Source organism: Eptatretus burgeri, chromosome 4 (genome assembly GCF_056783735.1).
Source record: "Eptatretus burgeri isolate ZD-2024b chromosome 4, Ebu_testis_v1, whole genome shotgun sequence".
Lineage (NCBI taxonomy): Eukaryota > Metazoa > Chordata > Myxini > Myxiniformes > Myxinidae > Eptatretus > Eptatretus burgeri.
Window position 1 is genome coordinate 88,282,340 of NC_140964.1, and position 17,947 is coordinate 88,300,286.

The window sequence follows — 17,947 nt, forward strand, 5'->3', positions numbered from 1 at the left end:
TTTGACCCACTAGACAAGAAGGAAGGGACTATCTGAACGTACATTAATGAAATAACTGACTGGGGCCACTGTATGTTGGTTGCCATTGGTGTTGGAGATATGCTGTTACCAGAACCACAACAATCTGTGTGTGTGTGTGTGTGTGTGTGTGTGTGTGTGTGTGTGTGTGTGTGTGTGTGTGTGTGTGTGTGTGTGTGTGTGTGTGTGTGTGTGTGTGTGTGTGTGTGTGTGTATGTATATATATATATATATATATATATATATATATATATATATATATATATATATATATATATATAAAACCAGGTGGCTGAGGGGGTGTGTCTTATTGGGATTCTCATGTATGTGCTGCTTGTGAATGTCTGTAGTTGTGGAGGAACACATGTAGGGTTTGAAACAGCAAAGTAATTTCTTCTTTGTTTAGTTGTATTGTCCCATTGTGAAGTATTCTTTAGTTGTATACCAATCTAACTGTTTACAATTCTGGATTCTCACTCTCCTGTGATGCTCTTGATGGGCAGGTGTGTTTTGTACACTTACAGTCGACACCTGATTTCGAAAATCAATCAATGAGCTTTTTAAAAAGTCTTCAGTTCGATTGCAGTTGAGACCTGATTTTGAATTCTGGTCTGCGATGGAGACACCATGTTGTGATATCCTTGTACATATTAGTGCATGGGCTTAATGTGGGCCTCCAAAACCAAAGGATGTTTAATCAGAATAAATATTTTGTGCACTTAAAATTATTAATCACCAACTCAGTCTGTCTTCACAAGCTTCCTGTGTGTTTTCCACCCATTCCCCAAGCTAGTCTGTGCTGTCCAGTGATTTTTTTTTATAAACTGCAACGCCTTGTCGATTTATTTTTTGTTTTGTTAAGCTTTGTCTGTGTATATCGCCACATCTGTCTTACATGTGCCTGGTGTTGGCTAATTTGATTAGGGTGGTTGCCTTGGGATCCTTGGGTCCTGAGTTCAAATCCTGCTTGGCCATTGAATTAATACCAGGTGGGGTTCACTCAGCCTGTTGTCCTTCTGAGGTCAGCAAAATGAGTACCAGCTTTCTGGGATGATTGAGCCATTCAAGTTTCCTGTGTCAGAGTGGTGACCTGTCCAGGATTGTGCCCAATAGCCTAGGAGATTGTTTTGGCAGCATTGTTAATCAATTCTCTGCACCACAGGGTATGGCCCCAATGGATGGATGTCTCCATGTTTGTATCTGTCTGTATTGTGGAAGTTATAGCAACTTTTTTTTTTTGTTTGCAACCTTCAAGGAGAGGAGTCTCAGCCAGAAATAGCTATGACCAGACATACAATTGTTGTCAGGTTATGGTAATGCCAATGGTCACCTTGCATCCTTCAGTCTCTCAAGAAAATGCCTCCATGTTTCCCTCACTTTATAGTTCGGCCTTTGATGGAAAGGCAAACAAATTGGCGGATAAATGGATGACCAAACAGGGGGAACAATATTGCAAAAGGACAATGATTATTATACAATAATGTAAATTCTCATGAATTTCATCATAACCTACCAGATCTTCCTAACAACAATTTATAGGAAAGTAATTACCCTGCAGGGTTCCCATCACCGCTAGGAGCGATTCAGGTCGGACAGCTGCATGTTGAGGAGCCACAAATTGCATGACCTTATTGGCTGTTCATAAAACGTTCAGTGAAAGGTCGTGCAGCAAAGTCATCGAAGACAAAGCAAATACGTTTGACCCGTGCCGTGAATTCTGGGTGTTGAGAGTATATTGAGGATCGACAACCACTGCGTAATATATACCCTTGAGCATTAATCACTCACATGTACTTTCACGAGAGGAGAGTTCACAGTGCGTGCGATAGACGATAGACGTCTTGTTTTTTCTTTGTGACATCATTAAGGTTTTTCTTTGTGACATCATTGAGGTTTTTCTTTGTGACATCATTAAGGTTTTTCTTTGTGACACCATTAAGGTTTTTCTTTGTGACATTAAGGTTTTTCTTTGTTTTCTGTCCAATTTCTTTTTGAATGCGATGACGCTCTATAACACAGTTTAAAAACCAATCATGAATACTTCGAAAAACAAACAAACCCACTTTACCGAATTGATTATTCACATGACTAGCTCTCCAATGTAGTTGTTTCTCTATCTCACAATGACAGCCAAATTGTCATTATATGGAAGAAATGCTTTTCATAAGTCATAACTTGCACAATTTGAAATTGTTTGATCAACTGGCTTTTAAAGGTGCCATTTTATGAAGAAGAAAAAAAAATCACGAGAGGAACACCCATAGACTATGTAACTTCTTCCACGCAAAAGTACAACTCGCAAATGCTGTGTCCGAGTTATATCGATGGCCTTTTTTCTGCATCCCACTTGAAAACCAACTGAATGTCGATAGCGAATAAATCACGATTTATTTTTTGAAGAACTATTCGCTGCATGAGAATTGGTCCCTGTTACAACTTGAGCCCTACTCCGCCAGCGAATCCATGTGCATTCCTTTAAAACTGGAACATCTTAAGTATATATCCATCTGACTGTTGACTGCAGCGTTAAATTTTCAACCCGGGATCGTTAAGTTTTCACGGCTGTAACTCCCTTGCTCGCTTCCTGCTCCCTTGAGGACTCCAGTGCCAGGACCTATCCATCGTTTTCACGTGGAAAACAGCAGATTGCTACAAAGTTTATTTTTTTTTATTTTTTTTTTAGTGAGCCTTGTTTGGTTCTTGTCAATCTTTTTTTGGGGGGGGGGGGTTATTATTATTTTCCGACTAGTAGGTGAAACTCAACTGACAGGTGAGGCACGCCTACTTCCTTTTTCTGTGTGATATTGAAGTGAAACAAATAACTCCAATTTCAAAACTGGGAAACTAATGATTGAGTATCTGATAAAGCTATAAATGCAACTTCTGTGAAATTCTCAATAGTTTCTGTGCTCCCATGTGACAGCCACATGGTTTTGCAATCATCCGCTGCACTGGCAGATAATTTCAGAAAGAAGAAAGTGGCTGTGGATGAAGTCTTTGAGATGTTCTACAGCATCAATGCTTCAAGAAGAGCGAGTTGGTGAGTACACCATTGGGTGGATCATTATGCAAAGCATGGATTCACATTGTGTTCACAAAAGATTGAGAGTTTAAATTATTTTTACACAAATGTAGCCTTGTGGAGCAACTATCTAACAGAGGGAATCAGGTTTAAAGACTGCAGACAAGGTAAAGGTGGAACAGACAGACAAATGCACAAACACATCGCAAATAAGTTGAGTGTCAGGAATGGAAGAGGGGGGAATAAAAATAATCAACTGGGGGGTTAGCGAGAGGAGATAAGATTGGGCGATGGGTGTGGTCAAAGGTGATGACGATTGATGATCAGAGAGAACCGACAAAGAGGCAAAACAAGACAGCTCTCATGCCCCAGAGGGGGGGGGGGGAATCTCAGCTTCTAACACAATCACTTTTATCTATGTCATCACATCACTTTCCACTACCTAATTCAACATGGATGTGAGGACACGTCATGCGACACACTTGAGCATCAAGCACAGTACTCCTTAATGATGTACTTCTCAAGGTGATGGAGATGGGCAGGCATAGTACCGGCATGGGTCACGGCACGACTGGCTGATGTAGTCGGCATAATGGCAGCACGGATGGCTCGAAATTCCGAGAAGGGCGAAACGTCGCAGATCAAATAGCACAGCAAGGGCACAGCTGCACAAGAAGGGACAGTAATTCTGCAGTAATCTGAGGGAAATGACTTGCCTCCATTTTTCTATCCGATGGGGGTACTCGAGAATTTTTCGTGCCATCTTGTCCCATTCGATATGTCCTGGCGTTCAGGATTCTATGAATAGCTAATCAACTTCAGTCAAAATATTTCATCGGTTTAAACTCACTTTAAGAAACCACGACGACGCTCCCCATGTCATCTTTATTGATGTGGACGTACGATGTGTACAAGCATGTGTGTCTCTATTTTCAACTACTTGTGTTGTTGTATTCCTCGGATGCCCCAGTTCTTTCAGAACCCTTTCACGTTTGGTGACTTTGTGGAAGATTTGCACAAAGGTGACAAATTCTGGGCAATTGAGTTTTCTCTGTGATTTAAAGAACATTATTTCCTCCACCATTATTACCACAGAAGGTTATGTTTTCAGCCCTGTCTGTTTGTCTGTGAGGGAGGATATCTTAAAAGGTTGTGGACGGATTCGGATGAAATTTGGTGGACGGTTTGGGTGTGTGACAGGACAGATTTATGAGATTTTGTTTAAGATCTGGATCCGATTGTGTTTTTTAAGTGATTCTTCACCATCGAGTGATCGGGCCAAAAGCGATACGTACGTAACACGATATCTCAAAATGTCATGGACGGATTCGGATGAACCTTGGTGGATGAGTTGGAGTGGTGACAAGAACAAGCTCATTATATTTTGTTTGGTTCAAGTCTGGATCCAGATCCAGCCTATCAGTGGGATACAAAACGTAAACTGTTCAGCCTGGCGGAGGTACGCGCTCCACCGTGTGCCCTTTTAATTCATCTTGAGGTTCTGTCTTGTTTACTCAATATCTGTTTCGTTGTCATGACTACATTAATCACTCCCAACCCCAGCTTCCCCCCCCCCAAATAGGGACAACCAAAATATTATGTCGATAATATTTATAATCAAAATATGAAAGACATCTTGTGATGTGGGTCACAGTGTTATTGGCATCTGTCAGCAGGAGGTCAAGACCCAGGGGTTCCATCTCACCTGGTGAAAGCAGGTAGCTGGACTCTCTTTTCCAACACCAAAATTCCTGCCTCACTCCAGATTTCTGTCTCCCACAGCCACTCCTCCCCAACTAACCCCCCACAGGTCACCACATTCTTCCATATACCCCATACCTGGTTACGCTCCCGAAGTACAAGTTAAATGATCACCTGTATACCTTAATTCCTCTCTTCTCTCATCTATGGAACACTCCCGAAGCCTCGCACTATTCCTTTCAGTCTCCACCTTCATATGCAACACAAGGCTGCGGGTGGCATTATTTGGCTGAGGACGTGGCTGTGCCGCCAATACAATGCCCCAATTACCAGTGCACTGGTACTCATTTCGCCGACCTCAAAAGGATGACAGTCTTAGTCAACCCCACTTAGTGTTAATTCAACGGTCGACAGGGGCTCAAACTCGGGACCCTAAGATCCCAAGCCAGGCACCCTAACCGCAAAGCCAACACCAGGCTTTTCCTTCCAGTGTTTCTTGTGGGCACTCTATAAACATTCCATGCATTCTGGCATCTTGTGATGAATACCGAGGTACTCCCTAACACCTGCTTTCATGGCAGCAATAACTTCCCAACCTGGTGGTGATGTGAAACAAAAATCTCACTTTTTATATTTTAAACATCAATGTACATTTATTTTTATTTTTTGTATACCATGTCATGGCTCATGTAAGAGCTTTTACACATAAACATGCAACCAGGCAGGAGACGAGAAGTGCAGGAGAGGGTAGCACAAAAGAGTGGGGAACAAAGACAATATATCTGTGGAAGGGAGAGGGGATGGGGCATGCAGGGTACACAGGGTAAACAAGATGGCACTACAGGGACTTTCAGGAAGGAAAACAGGGAATTTGAAGGAGGTTGGTTTGTGGTGGATTAACGGGGGTAGTAAAGATCAATATTTTGAATGGGGGAAGATATGAGATGGTGGTGAACAGCTGTTTTGAAGATCTGGAGATTTTCATGAATTACAATGACTTTTAGATAATGGATGAACGCATTTGGTTTATGGGATTTGATCCTCAGTTCCCTTCATATTACTTCAGGCAAACGTTCAGACGGGAACAAAAACAGGCCAGATCTTTGCCATTTTGTTGCACCAATATGAGCTTGGTTTTTTTTTTATTGTTTCAGTATGAGCTGTTTGTCTCCAATCTGAGCTGTTTCATGTGCAAGTGGGGGTTGAGGGTTCAATTAGGGGTGGTTGGAGTGTGTGTAAGAATACTGTTATATGTTTAAGTATTTTATTTATATACTGTTTAAGTATTTTATTTTATCTTTTTGATCAACTTTGTTTTTAATGATCATCGGTTTTGTAACTTTGTATGTGGAATAACATGTTTAAAGTCCTCTGTACAACAAGGCATTTAGATATGGAATCGGTTTGCTGGGTATGCTTCGTTTGATATGAGAGTTGGTGAGGTTGTTTCGGACCAATATAGGTAAGCTATGATGGTTCCCATAATCCTTGGCCATGAATGGAATTATTTTTAAATATTGTTACAGATCTGGAAACCATTTGCATTCAACATACAGGTCCCAAAAGTCAGTTATCCCGTTAAGTACGTGTGTAGTCAGATCCCTTTCCTTTTGTCTAGTGGGAGAATCAAAAACATGCATTGCAACTTCTTTTAGTTAGGTTATTAAATCTTTACATCCAACAAACCATCTAAGAACCTTCAACAAACAAACCGACAACACCCCTGAACAAGCACTTCACCCGCCCAACCGGCGACTCGCTGTTTCGAGGAAAAATCTTTGTGAAGTACCTTTTTGGGCGAGTCCGCACATGTGGAGTGGGCGGGCGTCCCTGTATGGCTGAAACCCCGCCCAGAAATGGGGGACCTATGAAAGCCCCGTCCAATCGGGGCAAACAGTGACGTCAGTTTCCCAAAGGCCCCTCCCCGCTGAGGGAGGTCCATAAAAGTTACGATGCCATCCTCAGCAGAGAGTTCGGTGGAGAGGAGTTTTCACGGTGGCTGTGAGCAGTCTGGTTCTTGTTCACGGTGGCTGTGAGCAGTCTGGTTCGTTCTTCACGGTGGCTGTTACGGGGAGAGGAGTTCTGTGGACCCCGACTATTCGCCACGCGAGCTCTGCCACGAACCACGAGTCACACACGTGCGACTGGGACCAAACCGATGACCTTTGGCAGGTGCCGCACTGCAGAGCACGCTTTCCCTCCGACGACCAGGTACCCACCGAACTCTGACCCCCAGCTTGTCTCTCTTCATGGCTGCGAGGGTCAAATAACGACTCTGGAGTTTCTTTTCTTTTTGTGTGTGTGTCTTCATGTGGGTCAGTCTTTAAGTCGAACTGAGTAAGTGTTTTTGCTTATTGTAAATATTTCCCCGCTTGCATATTCGCGTCAAGTCTTGCCTTTGTCTTTATTTTACTGTTAATAAATTTATTAGAAATGTGCCCAGTCCATTTCTGTCCCTTCTTACATTGGTCCAGCATGGTCCGGGTCTGAGTATAAGCGGGGTTTCATCCCCGGTAATCGGTCTATCATAGCTGGGACGTCCTGGGCAGGCCCCGCTCGACTGCAATGAGCCGGAAAGGTAGGTGGCAAAGCGGTAGTCGGTAGTGTGAATCTACCGCTGCCGATAGAGTAAATCCGGTTTGACCAGGCGTTCCGAGGGCGTGGCTTCCCCGGTAGTTTAAATCGCATAGCTACTTAGGTAAATTGGCTTTAGACAAACAGACCCTTTGCTACGCGGTTGAGATATTGGCGACCACGTCGGATAATCGACCCGCCGGCTCGCGGAGTTATCCGAGCGATGGCCTACAATTCCGAGGAGTCTGGTGGAGACGACAGTTTCCCCCACCTAGCAGTCGTTCTCGCCACCGACCCCTGGCCCGCAACAATATGAATGCAAAAGTATTTAATCAGCCAATCCTGTGCTTTAAAATAGTTATGTCCCGAGCAGTTCAATCAAAGGTGAATAAGTCATGTTTAATATTGCTTGTTGGTGAGCAAGCACACTTGACTGGCATTCCAAAGGTCCTGAGTTTCCAAAGGATTCCATTCCAAAGGATTCAAATCCAAAAGAAAGCAGTATTATGTATTTGGAGTCTAATCTTCAAGAAGTCGAATTATTTTTGGGAAACCCAGCTGGCTCATTAATGACTTTTGCACTGGGACAATCTGCCTGCCCCATCCAGTGATGCTGGTCCATTCACTGTGGTTGACTCTTACTCCCTTCCCTTGTTTTCAGAGACTATTCCGAGTCATTATGGGTTACAACACAACACTGAACAGGAAAGCATCTCAAAATGCAAAGCATCTACTTTTAACTCCAACTAAATTTGATGAAAACAACAGCTAAAAAAGGTAAAAATTTATTCCGTTGTGTTCTCCATATTCTCATTATAAAGGTTTATTGAAAATTTGATGACAAAAGCTTAAATGGAACACAAAGCGATTACAAAACCTGGCCGTCTCGTGCTGCACCGCCTCGTGACGGGCTCAGAAGGTATGATCATCAAATGTCCGGTTTTCCCTAGACATGTTCTCCTTTTTCACTCCTTAAATTTCTGTTCGGCAAGTTTTTTTAAATATCTAAAAATATCCGGGATTTTGCATTTTCAAAGGGATAAATTTTAAGATTTTGGATACTTTTTTAAACCTTATTTAAATGGTTAAACCATTTTTGTACATTTTCTTAGGGCCCTGTCACACCTTGACGTTTTAGCCAGCAATGGCAATGTATAAAAATGTATGTAAAACGTTGGCGTACGATGAAATTTTGATGTTTTTCTTAAGTTTTTGGCATATTCATAACGTGTTGGTCGTATGCATAACATATTAGTAACGGGCACAGAACGTTTCGTTGTGTTATTGATAACTTTTACCAACGAATGCTTAGCCTGTTGTCGGCGTTCACAACCTATGCCCAACGATAGTTTAACTTACGCATAGCGCGCTAAACGTATCGCCGGCGAACTCGTGGCGTAGCCTGTTAAGAACCTGCCGGACGCCGATTTAAATCATAACTGCCTGAGAATTTGTAGTGTCAACGTCGCAGTCACACCTTGCAGTCACACCATCGCAGTCACACCATTTTTCCAGCGTATGCTGACCTATTAAAAATGTGTCCAAAACGCTAGGCGCACGTCAAATACGGTATAGGTAAGTTGTGTATACGTTAAGAGTAGGCTGGAAAACAATGAAGTACGCTGTCATATTACGTGGTACGTGTAATACATCATGAAATTTCAAGCATGTTGAAAATTTTACGACGTACTCGGCGTATGGCTAACACGTTCCGCATGCGTTGTCATATGTTCCTGGCACGCTTCGCGATCGTTTACACACGACGGACACACGTTACTTGTAGGTTACTCATAAGTCGAAACATGTCAAGGTAATATTTAACATACCCGCAACCTAATTTTCAACCAACGGGTAACGTCCTTTTAACCTATGAGTAGCGTGCTCTGAACCTATGTTTAACGTGCTTGAAACCTATGGGTAACGTGCATTGAACCTATTTGTAACTTGCCATGAACCTATGAGTAACGTGCGTTTAACCTATGTGTAGCATGCTTTGAACCTAAGTATAACGTGCTTCTAACCTTTGAGTAACATGCTATGAACCTATTTGTAATGTATCTAAAACGCACATTGTCGTATGTAAACGAATTAGATTGACGTCTTCCGGACGACCACAGCACTTACTGAACGTGTTTCTGACTTGCATCTACCGTGTAATGGTGTATTGTCAGCGTTAAGGGGAATTGTTATATACAAATGGGCTTCACAAGAGGAACCCATCATTGTTCCAGACTCCATGTTAAGTAGATGTCAATGCCAGTAGTATCAGTAGTAGTAATACTATTAGTAGTAGTTGGTGTGCGTGACAGTAGTAATTGTGTAGGAGTTGTAGTAGTAGCATTGGTAGTAGTAGTATGTCTATGTCAGTAGTCGTATGTGAGCGTGATGGGGAGGGTGTGGGTGATGATGGATCCTCTTATTGTCCACGAATAGGAGACTACTTTGTACCATTGTTCGATGTTCTTTTCGGCTAATTTTTTTTCCTGATTCCCACGATGAAATATTTCTTTGTTTTACTTTGTAAACTATTAAAAACGACTTTGACAAATGCATAATGTACAAGTAATGAACACAGAACGCTTCGATAACTTATAGATAAGGTATACCAACGATTGTTTATCGTCTTTTAGTCGTCCACAACCTATGCCCAACGATAGTCTTGCGTATGCATAGCGTAATAATTCCCAAGCACGTTATTCAAAGGTTATAAATAAGTTACGGGTACCCCAAACATTACTTTGATGTGTTTTGACGTATGAGGAACTTTCAAGAAACGTGTTGCGAAGTGTGAACAACGTTCGTGTGGCATGCTTTCAAAACGTTACTCATAGGTTAGAAATAAGTTTCGGGTACGCGAATGTTACCTCTACATGTTTCGACTTATGAGTGACATACAATTAACGTGTGCCAACGATCGCATAACGTGCCTACAACTTATGGCCAGCGTAGCGGATAGTGTGAGCCAAACGCCGAGTACGTCGTAAAATTTCAAGCATGCAAAATTTTTTGGACAACCAAAAAGTACAACGCTTTAAACCCACGTAATACGACCTATGGTAGTGTTTTTCAGCGTGCACCTAACGTACACATAATGTACCCATAACGTATTGGACGTGTGCCAGCGTTTTAGACAAATTTTTCAGAAATCGGCATACGCTGGCTAAATCGTCAAGGTGTGACAGCCCCTTTACAGTGATAAAATGCAGTTATGTAATGTTTGGGCTAGGACAGTTTAGTACAAGTCTGTACTACTCTGTCATGGCATAATGGATGTCTTCAAACATCGACACTCACGTGTCCATTTTCTGTCCAACCTCGCAGTGAGTCAGTCTATGGTGCTGTGCTCAGTCCGCCATTCTGTGTCTTTTCTGAGCCCGTACCTGGAGATATAGCTATGATGGTTCCTGCACACACTTGTTTGATTTTCTTCAAGAGCTCTTTATTTGATACCGTATTTTCACGACCAAAAGGCGCACCGTGCCAAAAGGCGCAGTCTAAGTTGTGTGTGCCGTTCCTGTATTTGACACACACATAAGGCGCTCCTCACGATAGGGCGCGGGTTTTATATGAATATCCTCTACTACGTACGTCCGCCGTACAACAACACACTCACACAAGCACACAAGTGTGCGTATTTAAAAATAGATCGGGAGCAAAATTGAGTTTGGTTGTGCTTTATTAAAGTATTAGTTACAAAAATACTAAAACAATCAAATACCGGTAATAGTCTTTAATCAAATCCATCGAAATCCTCATCCTCTGTTTCGGAATCGAACTGCGCTAAACCCAACCTAGCAGGTCCACCTTCCTCGCCGTCAGAGTCACTTTCTGCACCGTGCGGCTCCTCCGAAATGATGCCGGCTTTAGCGAAAGCTCGGACAACAGTGCCAGCAGACACGTTAGCCCAGGCATCAACAATCCAGTGGCAAACTGTGGCGTAACTCGCCCGGCACTGCCTTCCACCCTTTGTGAAGCTGTGCTCTCCTTCGGTCATCCACCGCTCCCACGCCGCTCGCAGCCTCACTTTGAACGGCCGGTTCACGCCGATGGCTCGGCTGGATCCGTTTGTCGCAGATGTGCTTGCTGCAGTAGGAGCGGAAGTTTTCCATCATTTCTTGATAATCCGCCGGACGTTGCTGCGCTATCGTAGTCCTGGTCCGGATGGAAAAATGGCACCGTTTCATGAAGCGAAAGCACCAAGACGGACCTCCGTGGAAATGTTCGATTTTCATTTCCTCCGCTATCGATACTGCCTTCAGTCGGATCGTGACCGTCGAAACGCTCCTCCCACTTGCTCTTTGCTCAACGATCCACTGCTCAAGTCTTTCCTCCAACTCTGGCCACCTCGCCTTGTTTCCACGGAAACTCAGCTGCGTCTTCTTCACCTGTCGCAGCTCGTTTTCCAGCTTCCTCCACTTTCGAACCATCGACTCGTTGATCTGGAAATTCCTCGCCGCGGCTCGATTCCCATGTTCCTCCGCATAACTGATCGCCTTCAGTTTAAACTGAGCTTCATAAGCGTGTCTCTTTGCCATTTTCGGGGTTGTTAAAACAGCAATGTTCTGCATACCGCACATACCTGTTCTTTTATACACACAAAGGGCGCACTGCACTATAGGGCGCGTCGCACATTTTGACAAAAATCTAAGACGTTTATATGCGCCTTATAGTCGTGAAAATACGGTATTTTGTTTTTCTCGCCCCAGACACAATGCCAAAACGAAAGTGTAAAATTAGCCCCAGACACAATGCCAAAACGAAAGTGTAAAATTAGCCCCAGACACAATGCCAAAACGAAAGTGTAAAATTAGCCCCAGACACAATGCCAAAACGAAAGTGTAAAATTAGCCCCAGACACAATGCCAAAACGAACGTGTAAAATTCACTGCAGAACTAAAGACAAAATTCCCATGTTTTCAAAGAGGTTGAGAAGAATGGGAGCCGAGTTCTTGGTATGTCGAGCTGGTACGTACGTCTCTGTGGAAAATAAAGGTGTTATTGATTTACAATCTCATGTGGACTCGAACAATCACAATATTTCCAGTCGTGATTCAGTATTTCTACCGGAAGAACGGCGTTTTGTAGTCGAAATCAATCGAGGTCCGGAACACACCTATTGAGACTGCTCTTGCGATTGCTCAATACATAAAATAAACTTTTCAAGAGTTCTCTTTTTTCGGAGTGTCCCTCTCCAGAGTGTTCTCTTTTTATTCTTATTATTTTTTTAATTTAAAATATGGTAACCTTAAATAAGGCCTATTTCTACTTACTTTGACTTTGCCCTTTTATATTTTGATCCAATGATTAAATAATTTTCTCCATATTCTCATAACAAGTGTCTGTTGAAAATTTCATGACAAAAGCTCAAATGGTACAAAAATAAAAACAAGTTATGGCCTTGAAAGATGCACATGCACACAGACACATGAGTGATTGCAAAACCCCGACTCACGCTGATTGAGGGGTGCTAGTGATTAGACCCAACTGCACTTACAACATAACATTTTGTGCATTGATATCCTGATGTATAAATCATCTCTGGTTTTGGTCAACACAACACATTCAATTGTATCTTAATGAAACCTCATATACTTTAGGTTAGTAAGTTCAAAGATTTGGCTTGTTTTAAAGCATTTGGTGGATACAGCAAGCCGAGCCATGAGCCCTCAGGACGAGATGATGTGCGTTTCATGCGGTCACGTCTCATGAAAATTGTAGCATACAGGCCTCCTGTGTGTAAGTTTCAGACGACACCATCTTTGAAGAGGATTACGATTTTGAAGCAGTTGGACGAACAAAGGCGGGTTGGACCAGAAACTCACCATTTGCTCACTGCTTGCAAGAAAGGACCTCCTATTTACATGTAAATTACCGATGACTTTTCGTCCCTTAAACAGCCTGATAGGTTAAATGGAGGACTCGCGTGTACTTGAGTGTCTTGCCCACTAGAAATTAACTCTGCACGCAGTCATTCCACTCGGTAAACTGCCGCTGACTGCGTGAGTATGATACTAATATGCAGCGAAAAACAAACAAACATAGGTTAGTCTCACCTCCACTGCATGCTTGGCACATCCACTGCATCTTTCCTCACCTTGAAAAGTCTTGATCATGTCTCAATTCTACACATATATGATGTGTCTGGTTTTGTCTTTTTTTTATTCTTTTTTTTTTCCCCTTGGAGCTAGAACATAGAATGGATGAGGATGTAACATAACAAAATGAACAATATAAAGAGAGGGGGAAAACACACCAACAGCAGGGATAAGAGATGGAATAGAGGGAGACTTGGAGAATAAGGGATATGGGGAAGAATAGGATGGGCCCCAGAACAATGGCCCAGCCTTGACAGGAAGAAGAGATGATAGGATCCCGTCGAGGACCATTTGATGGCAACGAGAGTAGAGGATGTCAGTGAGCCATGTGTGGAGTTTGCCTTGGATGTCATAGGCAGAGAGTTTGGGAGCAAGGATCAGCACCATCTCCTTGAATGTGTGCATGACAGACTGTATCGGACCCAGGAAACCCAGCCAGACTATATCGAAAGCTCGAGCTATGTCTTGAGAGACTGCACAAATCTCATATCTGACTGACATTGAGGGGAGAGTGGAAGCAGCATGTCCAAGGTGGAGTCACCTGGTCTGAATCCAAATTGTTGATCTGAGATGAGGTTGTTGGAGAAAAGGAAATATTTTATATCAACTGTGATGATGGATTTCATGACTTTTCTGATGTTTGGAAGTAATCTGAGAGGTCTGTAGTTAAGGTGATCTGTTTTTGCACCTTGTTTATGTAACTGATCAATACCTGCTCCCTCTGTGAGCAAGAGGATTTCTTTTCAGAATTAGCACCATCTCCTTACACTTAATACCTCCTCCTTCCGGCAAGGGTCATTATTTATACCAGTTGCACTATTCTACATGTACAGGCGAATGTGGCAAGTTTTCTTCCCACACTTGTAGGGGAGGGTGGCAGTGGGTTATGAGGGGGGGGAGGGGGATTTATCAGGTGCCCATGACCTGACCCTGGGTACCCCAAGCATGGAAGCAAAATTTGGTGGAGGTTTTCCAATCCATTTTCAATTCCATAAGGAACAGATATACAGATATTGCCTTATCTTAGTGTGATATGATGATGTCGGCTGACTTTAAAGCAGATGGAAGATGACCTCGGGAAGATGATAGGGTGAGCAGCAGAATTTTCTGCCTTAAAACAGAAAACAACATAACCTGATGACTTTATAGCATAACCCCCAACAACACTTGTAACAACGTCGAAGCTTGAGTCCAGAGGTTTTGGAGGGTGCATGTTGGTTGTTTGCACAATGTTGTACGCATGCCAAGTGCACACGCAAAATCCTCAGACAGTTACTTTGAGCTAAAGATCTAAGAGTTAGTATTCGATGTAAATTCAGGCCTGAAGTCGAATTTTAGAAGGACATGTCATTTTAAAAAAAGTACAGTTTAATCTGTTAACCATTTGAACCCTAGTGGCTGGTAAACCAGCGTGATCGTGGCAAAGTACGCGGAGGGGATAGACCAAGCCTGACTCCCACCCAAGATGGACAAGAGCCACTGCAGGGTTGAATGAACGCCAGTTTCCGCCTAACGAGCAGCCAAGGCCTAAAACATTACTAAATACAATAAATATGTAAGGTACTCCACTTGACTATTTTGGCTTGTTCTGGGATGATGTTCTTTGGGATTTACTTCTCACAGAGACGAATCACCAAGTTCAATGTGTGAATGTTGCCAAACCAAACAATTATGCAGCAAAATCTTTCCAACAATCCCCTTTTACTTTGGCAGAGTTGAAGGTATTTTTGGGGCTCTGAGTCACCATGGAGATGTTGACAAATAAAGATAGGTACGAGTAGTACTGGCAGTCCAAGGACGCTATGCTTACTTACACACCTGGTTTTCCAAAGGTAATGACAAGGCCAGTTCCTTTCAATCTGGTCTCTCCTACATTGTGTAAATGAGGATGATCCCCAGGGGGGGACAAGGTTGATAAAATATAAAAGACCCTCCCAGTGTTCAGTTGTTTGATTGAGAAATTCAAGCATTACTTTGTTCTAGATTGTGAACTTTCACTTGATGAGGGAATGATCCCCTCGAAGAATAAACTGTCGTTCAAACAGTACATAAAGGACAAGCCTATCCGTTGGGGAATCAAGACTTTTCTATGATGTGATCGTGAAAATGGGTAATTCTGACATATCAAAAAGCTGGGCAGTAACAACTGCTGGTTTGACCGGCACCACAATGTGGAGTATTGGTGATAAACTCAAAAAAGAAGAAAGCAAGACAAAGACAGTCTTTGATTCAAAATATAATTTATTTGCAGTTAGAGGACTATACAGTCTTGGCCAAAAATATTGGCACCCTTGGACTTTTTTCAAATAACTCACAATTTCCTCGGAAAATAAGTTGAAAATGACGAAAGTATTTGGTCTCCACAATTCTTTATTTCACTGTGAACATTCCAGAACCTTTGTTTTTGATTCGGAACTTAATAGATCCTTTTAAATCAGAAAATAAAAAGAAATGGCATTGACAAAATAATTGACACCCTCAACTTAATATTTGGTAGCACAACCTTTGGACAAAATAACTTGTCAAGTGCTTCCTATGGTCATGTATGAGCTTCCTACACCTCTCTACTGGTAGTTCAGCCCACTCTTCCTGTGCAAACTGCTCCAGTCCTCCCAGATTTGAAGGGTGCCTTCTCCCAACTGTTGTTTTCAGATCTCCCCACAGGTGTTCAATGGGATTTAGATCTGGACTCATTGCTGGCCACTTCAGAACAGTCCAGCATTTTGTCTTGAACCATTCCTGGATGCTTTTTGAAGTGTGTTTGGGGTCATTGCCCTGCTTGAAGACTCATGACCTTCGACAGAGACCAACATTTCTTGGTAATGTCCTCGATTTCATGATGTCACGCACACATTCAAGGCACCCAGTGCCCGAGGCAGCACAGCAACCCCAAAACATCACTGAACCTCCTCCATGTTTGACTGTAGGGATGGTGTTCTTTTCTTTGAAGGCTTCATTTTGTTTTCTGAAAACCTAGAGATGATGTTTTTTTTTCCCCTAAAAAGCTCCAATTTGATCTCATCTGTCTGCAGGATATTCTCCCAGAAGGATTTTGGTTTCTTCAGGTGTGTTTTGGCAAACTCCAGTCAGGCTCTCTCTCTCTCTCTCTCTCTCTCTCTCTCTCTCTCTCTCTCTCTCTCTGTCTCTGTCTCTGTCTCTGTCTCTGTCTCTGTCTCTGTCTCTGTCTCTGTCTCTGTCTCTGTATCTGTCTCTGTCTCTGTCTCTGTCTCTGTCTCTGTCTCTGTCTCTGTCTCTGTCTCTGTCTCTGTCTCTGTCTCTGTCTCTGTCTCTGTCTCTGTCTCTGTCTCTGTCGCTGTCGCTGTCGCTGTCGCTGTCGCTGTCGCTGTCGCTGTCGCTGTCGCTGTCGCTGTCGCTGTCGCTGTCTCTCTCTTTCTCAGCCATGGGGTCCTCCTGGGTCTCCTTCCATAGAACCCCATTAATTTAGTTGGCGACAGATGGTGCGAGTTGAAACTGTCGTACCTTGTGTCTGAAGCTCAGCTTGAATCTGTTTAGCAATTGATTGAGGTGCTTTCTCCATCATTCGAACAATCCTTCGCTGCAATCTTCAATCAAGTTTTCTCTTGCTGCCACGTCCAGGGAGGTTGGCTGCAGTGCCATGGGCCTTAAACTTCCTGACAACATTGTGTATGGTGGACACAGAAACATCAAGGTTTCTAGAGGTGGACTTGTAGCCTTAAGATTGTCCATGCTTAGCTACAATCTTGTGTCTGACCTCCTCAGACAATTCTTTGGTTTTCTTTCTTTTCTCCATGCTCATCGTGGTACACATTGACACAAAACAGCAGAATGACTCCTTTTCTCTCTTCAAACTGGTTGAATGAGTGATTTTTATGTAGCATGCACCTGCAACTCATCACAGGTGAGTTCAATTCCAAAGTAAAGGAGAATCACCTGCTTGAAATCGAATTATTTCTGACAACTTCAAAAAGGTGCCAATAATATTGTTGCAAATCCACGCCCGCCGCCGTGCGAGCGGCCACGTAACTCGAATCGCGGCACGTCGCCCACCGGACGGACAATTCTGTCGTGACCCTCTCGGACTAACGCCGGGAACTAGTCACGGGTGGGCCTTTCGGCCTCACCACGATCGTGCCAATCGGCCCCCCACGTGGGATAGGGTTGTTCGCCAAATTCGACCTACCTAAGTACCCACACGGAGGGTAGACCGGGCGATCGCACCTCGCCGCAGGTCGACTCCGGACACGGGCCACTTAAGCGACCCGTTCCGTACTATTGGGAGAACCGAGCGGTGTTATCGTCGACCTCGATGGTTCCGATTAATTATCGGGCGTATTAAGCCCACTACCAACCCTTTACGTGAAGCAAGATGGAGATTCAATTAAAGAAAAGACAAAGCGAAACGGGAAAACAGTTCAACATGAGGCACATTTATTCCGCGGCACACGGAGAGCACACATATACAATTACAACAATTATGCACCTACAGCAAATGCGACAAAAGAAACACAACAATGCAGATCTACTACCGACTACGCGAGCACACGGCAACACTTAC

General features: G+C 43.2%; 1 long non-coding RNA gene across 1 annotated transcript in view; it reads left to right on the top strand.

Annotated features, from left to right (window-relative positions):
- Positions 1-396: 396 nt before the first annotated feature.
- The window catches only part of LOC147028626 (uncharacterized), a 39,179-nt gene continuing 21,628 nt past the window's right edge, over positions 397-17,947 (top strand). The window contains exon 1 of the long non-coding RNA XR_015057634.1: positions 397-3,058. This is a non-coding gene — a long non-coding RNA (uncharacterized LOC147028626). The remainder of the gene's footprint in view (positions 3,059-17,947) is intronic.